Source organism: Lolium perenne, chromosome 3 (genome assembly GCF_019359855.2).
Source record: "Lolium perenne isolate Kyuss_39 chromosome 3, Kyuss_2.0, whole genome shotgun sequence".
Lineage (NCBI taxonomy): Eukaryota > Viridiplantae > Streptophyta > Magnoliopsida > Poales > Poaceae > Lolium > Lolium perenne.
In genome coordinates, this window is record NC_067246.2 from 193,936,665 (window position 1) to 193,956,168 (window position 19,504).

Here is a 19,504-nt window from a genome sequence, read left to right on the forward strand (position 1 = left end):
ACTTGGGAAGGACCAATCCAAAGACAGTATCCGCGTTAATGGAGATAGCAAATAAATGGGCAGATGAAGAAGACGCTGTCCACAACAAACGGCACAGGTCGCCAGAGGAGGACCGTGGTCGAAACTATCAACCGAGGCGAAGATTTCCTCAGCAGTACCAGAACTATGACGCTCCAGGACAAATTTCGGCAGGTTTTCGAACAAATACAGGAGGAAACAACAGAGATGACTATCAGAGAAGCAGTGAGCAGCGAGGCGATAACAGGGACGACTCTCGCAACAATAGGCAAAATAGCGGGCCTAGGTTCCCAAGGCCTTTCGTGTCAGATGCACTTTTTCCTCGACAGCAACGGTAAAAGACAGTCAGGGCACTTGCAGAAAGACTGTCGAAATTTTCAGGCAATGTTGCGATACGCAGAGAACGCTAACGCGCGGGCAGCACAGAGAAATCCTCGAGAACCCAGAAGCGAGATTCACTTGCCGCCTCCTCCCGCGATTACAGACGACAATCGGCATCAGCTCAGAATAGCGGCAGCACCTGCACCACCACCTTATGTTGATCCTAACTCCAACGGAGCGGTGTCGATGATTCAGAAGGGAAGGCCGTCCAATAGAGCTCAGAAAGTAATCTCACGACAGGTGTTTATGGCAGAAAAAATGCCTCCACCAACAGTTGAGTATCTTAATTGGTCAGGACAAGATATTGGCTTCACCATAGCAGATCATCCGCAGCAAGTTCCTCGACCAGGGCAATCAGCACTTATTCTGCCAGCAGTTATCGCGGGATTTGATGTCTCTCGAGTGTTCATAGACGGCGGCAGCAGCCTAAACCTTATGTATGCAGATACATTGAGGAAGATGAACATATCCTTAGCAAACTTGAAACCAATAGACACGAGGTTCCACGGCATCACACCGGAGAAACCAAGTTATCCATTGGGGAAGATCAATCTCGATGTTCAGTTTGGGACCCGAGAAAATTATAGAATTGAGAGGCTCGAATTTGAAGTCGTGGATTTTCCGTCGCAATACCACACTCTGTTGGGACGACCAGCATATGCTAGATTTATGGCGGTGCCACACTATACATACCTGTTGTGGAGGTTGCCTGGACCAAAGGGACCAATCACAGTCAAAGGAAGCTTTGCCTTAGCCGATAAGTGCGACAAGGATTTTCACCGGCTGTCAGAAACTTTCGGGATGCAAGCTGAGTACTTGGCGTCAAAAAACATGACTGATTACGACGTACTGCCAGACGTTGGAAGGCCAAACAAAGAATCAACTTTCAGTACCGAGAAAAATTCAAAAGAAGTGCAGATTCACCCGACAGACCCGAAAAAGACGACATCTATCGCAAACGACATGGATATCGCATAGGAAAGCGCGCTCGTCGAGTTCCTCCGTGAGAACTGGAAAATCTTCGCATGGTGTCCAGCTGACATGCCAGGAGTACCCAGGGAACTTGCCGAGCACCACCTAAACTTGGATCCAGTAGCGAGACCAATCAAACAACCTTTGCGGCGTTTCTCGGAACCAAACCGCAAAGCCATGCTGTCAGAAATTAATCGACTACGAGAAGCTGGTTTTATCAAAGAGATATTCACAGAAGCCACATGGGTAGCAAACCCAGTGCTGGTGCCGAAGAAAAACACTAAGGTCCTTCGCATGTGCGTCGACTTTACGTGTCTCAATAAACATTGTCCAAAGGATCACTTTCCCCTCCCGAGGATCGATCAAATTATCGACTCCACGGCTGGATGTGAACGTCTTTCCTTCCTGGATGCATATTCTGGTTATAACCAGATCAGATTGAAAGAAGAAGACGAAGTAAAGACCGCGTTTATTACACCTTACGGCGTGTTTTGCTACAGAACAATGCCCTTCGGTCTAAAAAATGCGGGAGCAACATATCAGAGAATGATGCAGAAGTGTTTGGCGACACAGATCGGAAAAAACGTGCAAGTATACATCAACGATGTCGTCATAACGTCAAAAAAGGGGACAACACTGATCGAGGATCTCAAAGAAACTTTTGACAACCTCGACAAATTCTGCCTGAAGCTGAACCCGACGAAGTGTTCCTTTGGCGTCCCAGCAGGAGAACTTCTGGGGTTTCTAGTCTCAGCAAGAGGGATTGAAGCAAATCCCGATAAAATACAAGCTATCGTAACAATGAGGAAGCCAACAAAGTTAAAAGAAATACAACAGTTAACGGGGCGAGTCGCAGCTTTGAGCAGATTCGTCGCTAGGCTGGGAGAAAAAGCGTTACCATTCTACGCTCTGATAAAGCAAGGAGATAAATTCCAGTGGAACGAAGAAGCCGACAGAGCTTTCGAGGATTTGAAGCGCACAATCTCGACACCACCAATTCTGGTGGCGCCAAAGGAAAGGGAACCTCTACTGCTGTATATTGCAGCCACGCCCCAAGTGGTAAGCACGGTGCTAGTTGTCGAAAGGGAAGAAGAAGGAAAACTCCACGGCGTGCAGAGGCCAGTATACTTCGTCAGCGAAGTTCTATCACCCTCAAAACAAAGGTACCCTCAGTACCAAAAGATAGCATATGGAGTGTTCACAACAGCACGAAAATTGCGCCACTATTTTTCGGCACACCCGATCATAGTGGTCAATGAAGCTCCCTTGTCAAATATATTGAACAATCCAGAAGCTACGGGTCGTGTCTCCCTTTGGGGAATAGAACTTTCCCCTCGGGACATCACGTATGAAAAAAGAAAAGCAATCAAGTCGCAAATACTGCCGGACTTCATCGCAGAATGGATGGAGTTGCAAAATACAGGACCTCCAGACTTGTCGAGAACCTGGACCATGAACTTTGACGGGTCCAAAAGACTAGAAGGAGCTGGCGCAGGAGTAGTACTCATATCACCTGAAGGCGACAAGTTGAAGTACATCCTTCGGATGACGTTCCCTAACGCATCTAACAATGAAGCAGAATATGAGGCTCTCATACACGGGATGAAGATGGTGAAAGCCTGCGGTGCAACTCGACTAAAAATCTTTGGCGACTCACAGTTGGTGGCTCAGCAAGTTATGAACCAATGTGACGCAGTCAATGATAGCATGATGGCATACAAGGAGGTGTACAACGAGCTCGAGAAGTTGTTCGATGGATGCGAAGTAAATCATATTAGTAGATTGAGCAACGACGAAGCCGACGTTCTTGCAAACATCGGGTCGCAATGCCTTGCAGTCCCGCCAGGTGTATTCTGGGAAGAGATAACAGAGAGATCCACCAAATCGACAAAATCAAAAAAGAAGGAGAAGAAACCCTCGGGGGCTACCAAGGAAAAGAAAGAGGAAGAAGAAGAAGATCAGGACCTGGTCATGGTGATACAGATACCATGGATGCAGACGTATATATCGTACATCCTCAGGAAAGAAATACCCGATGATCCGGTTGAGGCAAGGCGAGTAATTCGACGCTCCAAAGCTTTCACGGTAGTCAAAGGGGAATTATACAAGCGGAGTATTTCAGGCGTCCTGCAGAGATGTGTCACACCTGAAGAGGGAAGAATAATTCTGAAGGATGTACCCGAAGGAATATGTGGCCACCACGCAAGTAGTCGAGCTATTGCAGCCAAGGTTTTTCGGGCAGGATTCTACTGGTTGACAGCAATCGAGGACGCCAAGGACATAGTAAGAACTTGCGACGCATGTCAAAGGTTTGCCGCAAAACCTCATTCTCCAGCAGCAGAGCTAGCACCAATACCATTGTCATGGCCCTTTGCCCAATGGGGACTTGATATGGTGGGCAAGCTACACAAATCCTGGCCAGGTGGAAAGGAGTACATGCTAGTAGCTGTCGACAAATTTACAAAGTGGATAGAAGCGAAGCCGATAAATTCACCAGACGGAGCATCCGCAGTAAAATTCATAAAAGGCCTCGTCTTCAGATTTGGGGTGCCCCACAGCATCGTCACAGACAACGGCAGTAACTTCACATCCCACGAATTCAAAGATTATTGCGAAGAAGTGGGTATCAAGTTGCACTTTGCGTCAGTTGCACATCCTCAAACCAATGGGCAAGTCGAGAAAGCCAATGGCATCATCTGCAATGGCATCAAGAAACGCTTGTTAGGACCACTGGAAAAAGCTCGACATACCTGGCCAGAAGAACTACCAAGCGTGTTGTGGAGCATCCGAACAACACCAAACACAGCAACACAGGAAACTCCGTTTTTCCTGTTCATGGAGCAGAAGCAGTATTACCAATCGAGATAGAGCACAACTCTCCACGCGTCGTCGAATATGACGAAGAAATATCGAGAAAGGCGCTGGAAGATGACGTCGACGCACTTGATGAAGCTCGAGATGAAGTACTGTCTCGGGTAACCAAATACCAACAGGACTTGAAGAATTACCACAGTCGATGTTTACGGCCAAGATCTTTTCAGGTGGGAGACTTAGTTCTTCGGCTCACGCAAAAAAGTCATGAAAAACTCGAGTCACCATGGCTTGGCCCTTACATTGTCACGGAAGTAATCGGAGGAGGAGCATACAGGATAAAGGACAAGAAGACAGGGGTGGAGGAGCCAAACCCCTGGAACGTGGCGCAACTCAAAGTGTTCTACGCCTAGAGTCGAAATATAGTCCTTGTAAAACTTCAATGTACTGAAACGCCCGCGAGTTTTCAGACGCACTCTTTTCCTTTTTCGGGGCACCGAGTGGGGCCGGGAAAGGTTTTTAATGAGGCGGGCTCGCGGTGCTGCAATATAATAAAGATAGTGTCAAGATAACCTTTTTCTTTATCGACATGCTCAAAGTCTCTGCTCCGACGAATTTCAATATAGTTCATCGAAAAAGAAAAACCTTGCCTTGGTATTAAAATACCTCGTGAGTCAATAAAAATACAAAATAGTACTCAATAAAGAAGCTCGGAGTCTCATATTCGCTATACATACATAAATGCCTTGGTTCAAAACCTCGCAATATACAAATACAGTAAAGAGTCACCGAAACACTCGGGGGCTAGACAAACATAGAAATATAATGATTGCTTCACAATATAATCACACTCATGGGTTGCAAAGAAGAATTATTTACAGGAGGAAAATAACTAGTCCTGATTCAATATGTCATCAAGGGTAACTCTGTTTTCTTCAGGAGCAGCGCCAAGAAAATCAGCATAGTGACCATCGGCAAAAAAGTCGGCGTCCATCCGAAGAAGGTCTTCAATCATTTCTTCGGCTACAGGCGAAACCTTCGTGTTAATTCGGTCAACACCAACTCTTCGACGTTTTACCTTCTGATGAACTTTCGCGACAACTTGGGTAAGGTCAAGATTTGAGTGGCAGATCTGAAGCATGATAAGAGCAAATCTGGCGCCAGCCACCAATTGAGCTCTGACGAAGTCATGGATCCTGTGAGCATCTTTGAATTTCTCCATTAACTCAGGAAGAGTTTTTGGTTGGACGTTCCGAGGAAACATGGAGTTGTAAACCATGGACAAGGTCTTGGTACAGAAGTCAAGGAAATCGCGAGTTTGAGAGGTGCGATCCTGAAATCTGACAATTTGGCGGGTCCTCTCTGGGGTAGCCTAAAACAAAGAACCATGGTCCAGGGAAAGGTTAACAAGGAGGTTCGTCCTAGTATTTACCCTCTCTTCCTCGGCAGCAGCATCAGTAAAGGAACCTATCAAAACAACGAAGTGGAAACCTTTAAGAGACATAGCATGAAGATGAAAGATATCGGAGGATGAAACAAGCATACCCGACATATCTGCACTGGCTTCATTCATTAATTCGAGCATGAAATTTTCTCGAGTAGTCGCCTTTTCAGCCTCGGAAGCAGCAATTTCCTTCGCAGCCACGGCCTCGCGAGCTTGTTGAAGTGCAATTTTTTCGGCTTCAGATGACTTATGAGACTTTTCCATCATCACAAGTGTTTGCTTCTTCGCATACTGAAGTTGCTGCCGAAGTTCATCCAGTTCTTGCGACAAGGTATCCTCGACAGTGCAAAGATCAGCAAAAGCTCTCCTCGAGCGAGAAGAAGAAGGCGAAACATTGGAAGGAGCGGAAGATGGAGTATAGTTATCAAATATCAACTGAAATTTAAACAAGACAACATCAAACAACAAGCAAAGATAGAGTTTTCATTAATCTCTTGGAATAATTACAAGGGCATTACAGTGGAGATAAGGAAGTACGTGTCGCCAAATGAATACTTTGGCGACAAGAGCAAAAGAAACATAGAAAGAAAAATAAAGAGGCATGCAACTAGACCTCCGGCCTTGATGAGCTAGGAGTCGACGCTGGTTTGATCCCGAGATAGGCCAAGATCTTCTTCGTGTTGGGCTTGGCTGCCTTAATCAGCGACCTCCATCTTGATTGCTCTATCTGCTCGGTGTCGCCAACTTTCGACCAATCAACAACCTGTTGACTGTCAGCAACCAAAGCGACAGTGTTTTCGACGGCAATCTTCATATTCTCTTGGCGCATCTTCAATCCAAGGTCTTCGGGTGAACTGAACATCTTGGCAAGGTTAAGGAAAGTCGAGGGCTCCTCTTTCTTCGGGAAGAAGTAGGGGAACAACGCCGACAATCCTGCATTAGCATTCGACACGCCTTCACGAATTTCGGACCCATGCAGCTCCAGATAGGAAAGTGCGTCAAGGAGAGGGTCATCGACAGGATTCGTCAGATCAAAATCTTGGTTTGTTTGGGCTGTCAAGGAAACAAAGCGTTGGTCAAACAACAAGAAACAACGATTCTCATAAAAATAGAAGGGATCAGCAATATTACTGAAAGTGCGGCGACTTTGGGTTTTCAGGCGCTTGAGGATCCCTTGTTCACGAGAAGCTTGCGCAGCTTTGTGCTCGTTTAAGGCAGATGTAGCATCCTCAAGTTTTTTCTGGAGTTCCTCGACACCAGCAGCTTTTGCCTTGGCTTCATCAGCTTCGGCCTTGGCTTCGCTAGCAACAAGTTCGGCTTTCTTGCGAGCCGCCTCACTTTGCTCAAGTTTTTGAGCAAGTGCGTCGGCACGTTCGTTGGCCTCTGCAAGTTTCTCTGTCGAGATATGAAAAAGAGAGAGAAGAAAGATCAAAAATCGCGACAAGCAACAGGAGCAAAAAGTCAAGGAAAAACGGCAAGTATAAAAGTCGTTACCTTCGGCTCTGTTAGCATATTCACGGTACCCAATAAATTGGGATCCGATGCGGAGAAGCTCTTTGATCATGGGCTGTTCAAGACGAACACAGCAAGAGAAACATCGGCATGAAAAAGAGAGTGAAGGCGTGAAAAAACAAAATAAAGAAAATATAGATATCGACAAACTTACATCATCTAAGAGCAGAGTCCATTTAACCGCCCAACTGAGGGGCAGGTTCAACAATCTTTTCAACCCTTGACCTTTTTGGTGAAGGAGCAAGGGGGCTTGCTGGTGGAGTTGTGGTGACGACGTTTTGTTGAGGAGGCGAGGTTTCTTCTCCTTCAACTAGCGTGTCTGAGGCAAGTACAGTACGTGACGTGCTTGTCCGAGGAGCCACGTCAGTAGTTGGTACTTCTTCCTCGTCATCACTGTTGATAAAAAATCGGCAGCATAAAAAAGCAAGACAAGATAAACATCTCGAGTACAAGAATAGGGAGAAATAAAGATAACTTACGAGCTGACGAGGGATTCAATATAAGGATCATAAGCTGCCTTCGGATAAGAAGGAACAACTTTTTCAGCCTTAGAAGTGCCAGAATCTTCGGCATCATTCCTTTTCCTTTTGTTCCTTGGGGAAACAGCAGGAGGAAGGGATTGCGTCGACTCGCTGGCTGAAGATTCAACTTCTTTTTCATGGGAAGCCGCAGATTTGTGAGAACCTGCGACTTCACTTTCAGGAATAGAAGAACCTTGGGTGTCTTCGGCAACGACAGCTTGTTCTTCGACTTCTCCATCCTCAGGAAGAGGAGGAAGGGAAGTCATAGTAGGATGGTTCTGCAAGAAAATATCGACAAAAGAAAAATTAGAGAGATATCAATACAATGAGATGTAGGGAAAGTTCGGAACAAGACAGAAACTCGAGAAGACAAAAATACCTCGGGGAGAGGATTGGCGGAGCTGTATGGCTCCACGCGGCAAGAGGAGGGAATAGGATCCTTCTTGCCCAGGCGAGAAACTCTTCGAATCAACTTCTCCAAGTCTTTTGCAGAAAGATCACTGGAGATTCTGTTGGCATCGTTTTCACCAGAATACGTCCAAAGGGGATTTTTGCGAGCCTGAAGAGGCTGCACTCTAATCCTAAGGAAGTAGGCAGTGATTTGAACACCGGATAGTTCTTTGCCTCGAGTATTTTGAAGCTGATGAATACGAGACATAAGTGCTTCTGTCGCCTTTTTCTCTTCTTCGGAAGCTTCAGCGTCCCAGGAACGGTGGCGCTGAATTCTGGCACTTCCGTCGAAAGGGATTATGTTGTGTTCCACAGAGTTGGCACTTTCTTCGTGAATGTAGAGCCATCTTTTGCGCCATCCTTGGACAGAATCAGGAAGCTTGACGTCGAAATATTCAATGTCAGTTCGGACACAGATAACAACGCCGCCTATGTTATAGGTGACGTTGTGGGAGCCATTGCGGCGGAGGCAGAAAATGCGTTTCCACAGAGCCCAATTAGGAGGGATTCCGAGGAAGCATTCGCAGAGTGTGATGAAAATGGAAATGTGAAGGATGGAATTGGGGGTCAACTGGTGCAGTTGAATCCCGTAAACAAAAAGAAGGCCGCGGAGGAAATCGTGAATTGGGGCCGAAAGGCCGCGGATGAGGTGATCAACGAAACTAACCCGGTACTCCATTGGAGGTTTGGGATAGCTCTCTTCGCTGGGAAAGCGGATGGCGTCTTCCTTCTTCATGAGGCCAAGCTTCTTCAGTATGTTGACGTCCTGGTTGGAGATTTTAGATCTCTCCCACTCAAGATCTTCGGCGGCCATCATGGATTCTGGAGTGCTGTGGCGAGTGTGTCGCGTGCACGGTGGCATCAACGGCAATGGGCAAAGCAATGTTCGTGAGTGCGGAAGATCAGAGAGAGTTGGGCGCAGGGGAAGCTTTTGCGAAGAGGAACAGATGTGCGGCGCAAGCGACGGAGTGAACGGAGGTTGAAGAAAGGTTTATATAAGAATCGGGTGAAGCAATGCACCGTTGGATGAAGAAATCGTGTGGTGACAACAAATCTTCTAGATGAAAGGGTAAAAAGGTATTTTTACTGAGATAAGCGTTACCGTACGTGCGCCAGGAAAAGCGGAGGACATGTGTCCCCCACTTGCACGACGTGTCAACGTGGTGGAAGCAATGGACCCACAGGGCAGAAAAATCACGACTATTAAACAGGGATGAAGTAAATTTGATTAAGGGAAGCATGTCGACAAGAAAAATAAAAGAAGATTGGCGACAGGAGGAATTATTAAATACTTCGGGAGCCTTTGATCAAATACAAGTTTTTGCCCAAACGCTCGGGGGCTACTTCGATAAAAAGTAAAATTTCGAGTATGGCAATATAGAAATTGCGGGAGCCTACAACCAAGCACAAGTTCTTGGCTGTAGCCTCGGGGGCTACTCCCATCGGGAGCGCTTTCGCGCACCCGAGAGATAAAAAAAAGAAGAGAGAGATCATATTGGGAAATAATGACAATATAGCGGCAAGGTGGACTAAAATGTCGAGCCTACAACCACGCACAAGTTCTTGGTTTTAGCCTCGGGGGCTACTCCCATCGGGAACGCTGTTCGCGTGCCCGATGAAATTAACAAAGGAAAGATAGAAAAGCAAGAGAGTATATTTCGAGTTATAATTAACTCTACATATACTCCCATCGGGAGAACAATATAAGTCATATGAGACTCGATAAAATGTGCCATTCCAACAGCCGGAAAAGCACTCGACAATATATTCTCAGAACGCCAAAGTTGCGATCAATTTCTGAATGCCGCAGATTTGCGAAGGTAAGACCCCAGATCCGTTCTGCTGGGCGTGGCATCGCCGAAGACTGCGCTCTGCTACTTTTATCCGTATCAACAGATACGAAGAAAAATCCTAACGGACGCGTTAGGTACCCGATAAATTTGACTGGGACTCGACAGAATGGTAAGACCTTAAGCGGCACCTGTCGAAGTTTACACCAGTATCCCGAGATCATGTCCAGGGACGTGATTTTGAAGTAGGTTTTTGCGGATTGCCACTAGAGCAGTTAACTAGTACCTGATCCGTCAGATGAACTAGCCCCAACTACCATTATCCCTGTACAATATAGAATTTTATGTGAAGAAGTATAAAAAGGTTAAAGTTTTCGGATAAAAATAAACAGTGGAGATTTTCCCTGATTCTACGATTCAAGCAAAATCTCGGGGGCTACTGACATAGGCATCCCAAATGGGCCTGCCAAAGATAGTACCCGGGGTTTACTGAAGGCCCACTACCCGAAGAATAAGAAGATTCGGGAGTCCAAGATGTATTAAGGAAAGTTAAGAGTTGTAATAGGAAATGTTATTTGTAATCTGGCGGGAGGAGTTAGAAACCGTCCCGGACTCTGTAACTTGTATAGCACGAATCCCTCGGCTCCACCTCCTATATAAAGGGGGAGCCGAGGGACGAAGAAAGAATCGAATCATTGTCTACAAACCCTAGTTTTCATAATCGTCGAGTACTTTTCGGCTGAAACCTTCGAGATCTACTTGCCCTCTACTTCTAACTAAACCCTAGCCTACAATCCATAGGCATTGACAAGTTGATACCTTGTCAATGAGATATACATGTTCCAAGTTGAAAGCAACCGCTGAAACTTAATCTTCCATTGTGTTGCTTCAATGTCTCTACTATGAATTTATTGCTTTATGAGTAACTCTTATGCAAGACTTATTGATGCTTGTCTTGAAAGTACTATTCATGAAAAGTCTTTGCTATATGATTCAATTGTTTACTCATTGCATTTACATTGTTTCGAATCGCTGCATTCATCTCATATGCTTTACAATGATATGATTAAGATTATGTTGGTAGCATGTCACCTCAGAAATTATCTTTTATCGTTTACCTACTCGAGGACGAGTAGGAACTAAGCTTGGGGATGCTGATACGTCTCCAACGTATCTATAATTTCCGATGTTCCATGCTTGATTTATGACAATACCAACATGTTTTGTTCACACTTTATATCATTTTTATGCGTTTTCCGGAACTAACCTATTGACGAGATGCCGAGAGGCCAGTTGCTGTTTTCTGCTGTTTTTGGTTTCAGAAATCCTAGTAAGGAAATATTTTCGGAATCGGACGAAATCAACGCCGAAAGTCTTAGAAATACGCGAAGCTTCCAGAGCACCGGAGAAAGGTCAGAGGGGTGCCAGGGGGACCCCACACCCTAGGGCGGCGCGGCCCAAGGGGGGGGCGCGCCCCCCTATGGTTTGGGCAGCCCGTGGCCCCTCCGACTCCGATTCTTCACCTATTTAAGCCGTCGTGACCTAAAACTTCGACACCAATTGACGAAACTCCAGAAAGACTCCAGGGGCGCCGCCGCCATCGCGAAACTCCAATTCGGGGGACAGAACTCTGTTTCGGCACCCTGCCGGGACGGGGAATTGCCCCCGGAGCCATCTCCACCGCCGTCTTCACCGCCATCTTCACCGCCATCGCTGCCTCCATGATGAGGAGGGAGTAATCCATCCCCGAGGCTGAGGGCTTCGTCGCAGCTATGTGGTTCATCTCTCTCCCATGTACCTCAATACAATAATCTCATGAGCTGCTTTACATGATTGAGATTCATATGACTTTTGTATCACAATTCATCTATGTGCTACTCTAGTGATGTTATTAAAGTATTCTATTCCTCCTGCATTGGTGTAAAGGTGACTAGTGTGTGCACCATGTGGTTCTTGTCGTAGGCTATGATCATGATCTCTTGTGGATTGTGAAGTTAACTATTGCTATGATGGTATTGATGTGATCTATTTGGTTATGTTGATCTATCTTACACTATAAGGTTACTTAAATATGAACAAATTGTGGAGCTTGTTAACTCCGGCATTGAGGGTTCGTGTAATCCTACGCAATGCGTTCATCATCCAACAAAAGTGTAGAGTATGCATTTATCTATTCTGTTATGTGATCAATGTTGAGAGTGTCCACTAGTGAAAGTGTAATCCCTAGGCCTTGTTCCTAAATACTGCTATCACTGCTTGTTTACTGTTTTACTGTGTTACTACTGCTGCAATACTACCACCATCAACTACACGCCAGCAAGCTATTTTCTGGCACCGTTGCTACTGCTCATATATATATTCATACCACCTGTATTTCACTATCTCTTCGCCGAACTAGTGCACCTATTGGGTGTGTTGGGGACACAAGAGACTTCTTGCTTTGTGGTTGCAGGGTTGCATGAGAGGGATATCTTTGACCTCTTCCTCCCTGAGTTCGATAAACCTTGGGTATCCACTTAAGGGAAAACTTGCTGCTGTTCTACAAACCTCTGCTCTTGGAGGCCCAACACTGTCTACAGGAAAGGAGGGGGAACGTAGACATCAACGATACCGCAGCTGAAGCGACTGCGGTAGACTGCTGGATGAGCATATGGTTTCGAGGTTCGGCGGGGATGATCCGGTCCGGTTGATGACGGCGTCGATGAAGCAGCTCCGGCAGGCAGCCGGATGACGAGGATCGCGAGGGCTCGGGTAGGCCAGGGAAGTCCGGCCGGGATGTTCCGGTGTGGTGGTCGTGGAGGTGGTAGAGAGAGGGACTTGAGAAGTTCCGGTGGGTGGTCTCAGATGAGAGACTGAGGGAAATGAATTTTTTTGGGAGGGTATCCGGGGCTAGGGAGGTGGTGATCCAAAAAATGACGACCAGACCCCCCCACCAACCGACTTTGCTGTCATCTCCACAGGGGTAGAATCGGAATTTGGAAGTGTGTGAAATTTTTGTATTTTGTGGGCGGGAAGTTTTGCCGCTATGAGATTTTGAATTTCGCTAAGGTCCAAGTATAATGATAAAAAATTGTGAGACCGTACTAGTACCTCTGTTCAATGCCGACTGTAAAATCAAATCATCATCAAGTTGAACATCGGTTACTACCATGATCATCATCGGACACAGATCTAGTGACATGCACCTAAAATTGGTGCATCCGTTGCAAAGTATAATGCTAAAATTTTGAGTGACCGTACTAGTACTTATGTTCAAGCCCGAGTGCAACATCAAATCATCATCACGTTGAAAATTTGTTACCATGATCATGATCTATCTCTAAATTTGGCGCTTCCGCTAAATCTGGCAAAGTATAATGATAAAGAAATTGTGAGACAGTAGTAGTACTTCTGTTCAAGGTCGAGTGCAACATCAAATCATCATCACGTTTAAAATTTGTTACCATGATCATGATCTACCTCTGAAAATGGGCGCATCCGCTAAAACTTGCAAAGTATAATGATAAAAAAATTGTGAGACCGTACTAGGACTTATGTTCAAGGTCGAGTGCAACATCAAATCATCATTACATTGAAAAGTGTGTTACCATGATCATGATCTATCTCTGAATTTGGCGCATCCGCTAAATCTCGCAAAGTATAATGATAAAAAATTTGTGAGAATGTACTAGTACTTATGTTCAAGGCCGAGTGCAGGATCAAATCATCATCACGTTGAAATTCGTTACAACGATCATGACATATCTCTAAAATTGGCGCATCCGCTAAATCTCGCAAAGTATAATGATAAAAAAATTGTGAGACTGTACTAGTACTTGTGTTCAAGGCCGAGTGCAGGATCAAATCATCATCACGGTGAAATTTGTTACAACGATCATGACATATCTCTGAAATTGGCGCATCCGCTAAATCTTGCATGTGGCGCATCTCTGTGCGGAGCAACAGGCCGGTGCTATCAAGGTTGAGGCGTCAGTAGCGTCATCGGGCTCTCCTCTTTTGATAGATCTTCTACATGGCGCGGTGCACCGCCCGTCGAGAAGCAGTCACATATGATACCGAGGTGGAGACATCACCGGCATCCTCGAGGCGCGGCCGCCCTTCTACGAGCCAGCGTCGACTCAAGGTATGAATCCATGCGTTGTCGCGCCCCTTCTTCCGATGAAGTGGGGTGCCTTAGATTTATTGTTCTTCTCTTACGATTATTTCGAGCCGAACATGTGTGCTCTTTCTCTGAATATATTGCTTGAAAAGCTAACCAAGTTAATTAAATTCACTTCGTTCTTAATCTTGCGTGCTAATTTTGTTATTTTTGCTGACAGTGGTGCGCGCAAGGAGATTTATTTGTGGGTGTGCTGAGCTGTTAGGCCTAAGTCGAAATCCTCAGCTAAACGAGGCCTCAGCTTAACACATAAAAAAGGTGTTCAATCTCGCCCACAATGTCCTTTTCTTTCCTCTTCCTTTATTGGAACTTGTTTTGCAGACAAGGAAAGTGGCACGTGTAATGTGAGTAAAACCCTCTTAGCCAAAATCAGCTACAAGCAAGATTTTCTGTATTGTAGATGCCCCAATTGACTCTAATCCCCAATTTAGTCTTTTTTTTATGTCAGTATAGACTTCTTTACATGGCATTCATTTGCCTAATGAGCAGCATTGTATTGCCATTCTAGCCAACTTGATCGATATGTCAAGCTTCATGCACGAGATGCCATGTTTAATTTACTCCCTCACTCCGATCCATATTTCTTGGTGTAAAATGAATGTGAATCGAAGGGAGTACTTTTCTTAGATAGTACTATACCATTTCAAAAAAAAATACTAGTACTTCGTACTACTACATCACAAATGCATCAAAAGAGTACTACCATCACAAGACCACCACGGTTGTACTAGTAGAGTTTAATACTGAACATCCAAAGGGAATAAGATTACACATATGAACTTTAAATAGGACCAGGAGCATGAGGGCCAGCAGCAGGGGCGTTGACTGGGAACAAGCCAGGCAAGACGTAATTCTGGAGGAAGAGGCCATATGCTGCGTGCTTGGCCTTGGTTGCAGGGCGGTGCTTCCCCGATGTACTTAGGCCTACACCCGTCCGCAGCATCTTTGGATCAGGTACATGGATGTCCTTCCGGAGGATTTTGCCACAGAATGGGCAAAATAGCTCCTCGCGCATGCGGAAACGAATTTCACCACCCTTCACCGCTTCGTAACGTAGCGGCTCTTCTGGTCCCTGCGCTCCTTGTTGTCGTCCATGTCATCAGAATATTCCTGTGAATTATAAAGTACATAATAATCAGGTGCTTAATGAAAGATCGAATAAATACTGCACTATCATAAGCAAACCTTAGAAACCCTAAAATTAAATGTGTAGAACAAGTAAATGGCAGAAGAAATCATACTAAATCACGAGAAAACCCTATGAACAGCAATGAACATAAGCCACAACAATTGCAAGTCCACTAAGTATGAACACATAAATTAATTATATGACAAATCAAGCCAACTACATGGCAGATTAGTCGAACTTAAACTAGAATCTGACCGTACGAACCGTAAAATCAAGTACGTCTACAAGAACAAGGTAGGGGATCAAATCAATCAAGAACCAGGTTCGTACAAACCACGCGAACAGTAATATGACACAAAAAGGATCGGGACAGTTTCGGTAAAAGAGCAGTACCTCCTCGTCGTCACCCTCGACATCCTCCTGGAACTGAACGTTTGGGCCGAAATCGTCGAAGGGGTCGAGGTCCGCGTCCAGCACCGGGTCTAGGAAGACCTCGCCGTGGTGGCCTGCAACGCCTTGCGGATCTTCGGCGGGAGCAACGGCGTTGCTATCCACCTTCTCCTCGACGGCCAGGATGCCCGTTTCGACCGAGGTCGAAGAATCAGACAAGCAGAGGAGACGAGCGGCCTGGGTGCCCGGTGAAGCCTCACCTGCCGCGACGGCCACTACCGCAGAGGCATCCTCTGCGCGAGCGGCCGCCGATTGCTCCGCCTCATACGCAAGACCTGTCTTCATGATGCTGCGGTTGGAAATGAGGAAGTCGATGCCTCGGAGGTGCGGTGAGTTGATGGGAGGGGAGAGGACGAGCTCGCGAGAGATGATGAGGCCGATTATTTTATAGCCTCTGACTCTCTGTATCAGAATGGCATTAGTTGTGGACGCGACAGACGATGAGGCCGATTAGTTGTGGACGCGTGAAGTCGTGCATGTACTCGATTCTCACGTATACCAATACTTCCAAACGTCATAAGTAATTCACAATCATTCAGAATAATATGAGACCTTAACATTTTATTGTTTGTGTCAGATATTGTCCATGAAAAATAACATCCTTCAAAAAATAAATCCCCTATGCCAATCCGGTCATGCCCGTCTACTCCAACTAGCTTCCTCGAGTAATTTGTCACCTTACATTCTTAAAATGAACCAAAATTTGGCACAGGGGCATCACATGGAAAATGATGTTACCATTCTCTCTTCCCATTTTTGTTTGAATTTTTCAAAATTGTCATGCCCTAACGGAAAAAATGTATGTTCCTTCTATGAAGCATGTATCAGAATGGCATTACCAAAACCTGGGGGTGGCGGGGCACATGGTGGTGTGATGATACATCACATTTGGACCACACAACACAATTTGGACCAACCAAAAAAATTCAACCACCCTACACAAACCCTGGTCAAAACTAGTTTGACCAATATTACAAAAGTTGTACATAATTCAGAAACCGTCAGAAATATACGAATCATTCAGGAGTCAATACTGAAGACAAAGCAATTATGCCAAAAGACGAAGGCAGAGGAGGAACAGGTCTTGCTATATTGCACAACAAATCCAAATTCAACTTTTCATCGATTCCAAAATTCTGGCTGCAATTAGCACACCCTGGTCTCCTGATGTCGCAATAGTTGGCTGCTGGGAGTGGAGACACTCGACTTCCTTCTTCAACTTATCGCACTCTGTGCAAACTTTCAAGTACTTCGTCTTGAAATATTGCGCATGTTCAGCATGCAACTCCACTTCCTGTTGAAAACTTTCACAGTCACAGTTGCAATCACACTGACCAGCCTTGTCAGTGACCACACTCATCGGTGGCTGGGCGCGTAGTTCCTCGACTTCCTTCTTCAACTTCTTACACTCCGCGAGAATGTCTGAGTACCGTTTATCAAAAGAAGATTGCTCAGAACGGGCATTCTCCGCCGATATGGCACGATTTAAAATGCCCCTGCCCACGAGGTGGCGGATTTTCTTATGAAGGATGGTGTTGTGGCCCTTGATCTGGTCCAGTTTCGCGGAGAATCGTGTTATCACATCCTGCATTGCAAATTCAACAGCAATGAAGTATGCAGAGTGCAGATGAGGGGGAGAAATAAACAAATGGAGTGCCAACCTCTTCAATATGCCTGAGAGCTGCAAAGTCCTTGTCCATAGGAACCTCTTCAACTATGGAACCGCCATCCCTGGAAGAAAGACAGTTAAGTAGTTGGATCTGGCAGCCAGCAAGGAGGCGATGAAACTGCGGCACGGCAATGGAAACATACACGGCCGAAGATGCACACACGTGCACTGGCTGCTCCTCTCCGGAGATCGAGCATTCGTCTCTCGATTCTCGCATTCAGGATACCAAACCTATGCAAGAGTTTGAGGTTTCTGTTACGAAGGGTGGTGTTGTGGCCCTTTAATCTCATAATCCCTTCTGCATGGAAAAATTCACCAGTAACGAATCAGGGATCCTTTTTCATTCACAGGATATGAAAATCATAAGATTAGGAAAAGCATAGGATTTTGTATACACTAGAGAGGGTGTATGCGCTATTTTATGGGCTATTTTGGAATGTACAAAATGAAGTCGTGTTTAATAAACCCAAATCTCATCCCTTCTTGCAGGTTATCCCTATGATTATTCACTAGATCCGTATGTTTCTTATCTCCAGCCCGAGGATCAGCAGGATATCATGGAGTCTGGGTGCAACTGACTAGAGACAGCCGCACGGGATTTTTACAGCCAGGGTGGCTGGCAGTTTCCTCATAGAATTACTTACTGATGTGTTTTTGCCTTTTTGGCACCTGCTGTTTTCTATGTTTCGTTGGTGGATCTTTGTGTCGACTCTAGCTGATCCGTGAGAAGTTGTCATAATTTGTGTATGAACTGAAGAAAGCAATAAAGCAGCCATATACATCATTTTGATGCAGAGGCTGTGATATGTCCCCCATTTCGAAAAAAGGAACAAACATAGGATATATTTCTATAAATCAAACAACTAATGTAGGGAAGAACCCATAGGATCTAAATGCTACACAATTCTTATAGAAGTCCTACGAATTAAAGAAGCCCTCATGCAGTACAGAGATGAAGAGGAAGAAAAAAAAAGCAATGGATATACTTCGTATATTATAGTGCATACATTATTAATGCTCTTGAGAGCTAACAAGTGCTCATCAAACAACGGGTCCTCGATAGCTAAGTACGAAGTGGATCCTGCGGTAGAAAGCACGAGCCTGGAACCGTCGGCCCTGGAAGATGATAGCCGGTTTAGTTGGCACCGCCTGCCAGCAAGGACTCAACGAAAATCCGGAATGGCGATGGAAACATACCCAGGAGCTTCATACCCACCAGGTTGGCGAGAAACGAGCGATTTCTCAACTTGGGTAGGAATGGCGCTGAAACCAGCCGCCATGGAAGAAAGATGGTTAAATTGTTTGATCCGCTAGCCAGCTAGAAGGCAGAGAAACTTCGGCATGGCGATGGAAACATACCGAGGAGCTACGTACCCACCATCTTGGCGAAACACGGTCGATTTCTCGGCATCGGTAGGAAGGGCGACACTTGAACGGGCGGCCCTGGAAGAAAGACGGTCAAATAGCTGGTTCTCCCGGGTAAAAAAAATAGTTGGATCTGTTTGCCTTGCTGTAATCTGCGTTCATGGGGGCAAAGAAAGCACATGGTGATAAAAACCTACCAGGACTCTTGCTGGATTACTCTGCCCTGACCCAACAAGCCCGAAGCAGACTGAGCTTGCGATGGAAGCGCAGACTGAGCTTGCGATGGAAGCGCAGACTGAGCTTGCGATGGAAGCGCAGACTGAGCTTGCGATGGAAGCGCAGACATGCCTGTCCGCCGGCGCCGCTGGTACACTTTCAAAGTCGGAGTTTGCAGGACTTTCAGCGGGATGGATTTCACCGCGGATTTAGTCTCAGACAACAACGCCTCCTTCCTCTTCTTACACTTCTTCATGTTCTTCTTAGACAACTTGTTGAACGATGGATGAATCGCTGGAGGAAGAAGGAAGGGACAAGCAGGTGGGGATAGAAGGGGTCGGTGTAGAGCTCTCCGGGGAGGGTTCCCCGGGGAGGAGGATGAAAACTGGAACGAACATGACAGGGATGGGACTGGGCAATCTTGTCCGTCCATCCAAAATCAAAGGGCGGGAGCACATAAGACTTTGGGCCATTGACAGGCTGGTCCTGCCACAGGCGGACCCCAAGTTTCAGCGATTCAATGTCAGTGAAAAGATGGGCAATGTAAAAGAATCTTGTTCGGGGTCGGCCGCGGAAGCCAAATCTCTGTGTCCCAAAGTCTACTAGTAGTCTACTCC